At 47.4% G+C, this 1,555-nt stretch overlaps 1 pseudogene; it reads right to left on the bottom strand.

Annotated features, from left to right (window-relative positions):
• Window positions 1-239: 239 nt before the first annotated feature.
• On the bottom strand, window positions 240-1,320 carry LOC121491791 (annotated as a pseudogene).
• Between the last annotated feature and the right edge of the window lie 235 nt (window positions 1,321-1,555).

Genomic DNA, 1,555 nt, shown 5'->3' with positions numbered 1-1,555 from the left:
AAATAACATTTTCAATGGCTTGAGGGGAGAATCTTCTCTCCTCTCAATTACTTTCCTCACCTACTTACTAGTACCTATAGTTAATTTACACCATAAACATAAGATTATATCATAATGTTTGTCTTTCTAGAATCCTTTCTTGGGGGCTGGGTATAGCATACTTTATTGGTGGTACATGGCAAGGTAGGGCTCCCCAAGCTACTCCTCATCTTCGGGGAGTCTGGGATGGAAACTGGAGGTCAGAAGATTCTCAGTGTGTTGGAGGATGAGTTGGGCAAGGACTTCCCAGTAGCTGAGGGCCTCTCTTTTCCTCTGGATCTCACTAGGGCTGGTAATCCAGGGGGCTCTTTCTCCTTGGAGGCCACGTGGACCATAAGGTCCAATTCCCAATTGCTAAAGCCAAACTCATTGTCATACCAGGAAATGAACTTGACAAAGCAGTCACTGAGAGCAATGCCAGCCCCAACATCAAAAGTGGAAGAGTAGGTGTTAAAGGAGCAGGAGACAACCTGTCCTGTGTAGCCCAGGATGCCCTTGAAGGGGCCCTGTGATGCTTGCTTCACCACCTTCTTGATGTTATTGTATTTGGGAGCTTTCTCCAGGGGGCAAGTCAGATCCACAACCTACACATTGGGAATGGGGATATTGAAGGCCATGCCAGTGAACTTGCCATTCAGCTCAGGAATGACCTGGCCTACAGCCTTCGCAGGGCCAATAGAAACAGAAATGATGTTCTGGAAAGCCCCTTGGCTGTCATGCCACAGGTTCCTAGAGGAGCTGTCCACAGTCTTCTGGGTGGCAGTGATGGCATGGACTATGGCTGTGAATCCTTGCTTTATGCCAGAGTTGTCATGAATGACCTTGGCCAGAGGGGCCAAGTGGTTGGTGGTGCAGGAGGCATAGCTGCCATTCTTGAGGGAGTTGTCATACTTCTCATGGTTCACAGCCATCACAAACATAGGGGCATCAACAGAAGGGGCAGAGATGATGATTTTCCTGGCTCCAGCCTTCTCCACGGTGGTGAAGACCCAGTGGACTCCACAACATACTCAGCACCAGCATCATCCCTTTTGATGTTGGTGGTATCTCGCTCCTGGAAGATGGAGATGGGTTTTCCATTGATGACAAGTGTCCCATTCTCAGCCTTGACTGTGCTGTTGAATTTGCCATGGGTGGAATCATATTGGAACATATATACCATGTAATGAAGGTCAATGAAGGAGCCATTGATGGAGACAGTATCCACTTGTCAGAATTAAAAGCAGCTCTGGTAACCAGGCACCCAGTATAGCCAAATCCATTTACTCTGACCTTGACCATTGTGTCTCAGGGTTGCAGCTGGCACTGCACCAGAAAATACAGCTGTCTATTGAATAGGGAGGAACAGAGAGACCATTCTAGAATCCTTGATATGTGCTAAAGTTTGAATTATCCCAGGCCTGGCATTTTAAAATCTGGCAACAAGTTTTAATAAGGAGACAGAACCTTGGGATTAGTTAGAGGGGCAACATCTGGGACACCAGATGGGTGTGTGTGCATATGCATGTGTGGTGCT

The sequence above is a fragment of the Vulpes lagopus genome, chromosome 5 (genome assembly GCF_018345385.1).
Source record: "Vulpes lagopus strain Blue_001 chromosome 5, ASM1834538v1, whole genome shotgun sequence".
Taxonomy (NCBI): Eukaryota; Metazoa; Chordata; class Mammalia; order Carnivora; family Canidae; genus Vulpes; species Vulpes lagopus.
This window is presented reverse-complemented; position numbering and strand designations above follow the sequence as displayed.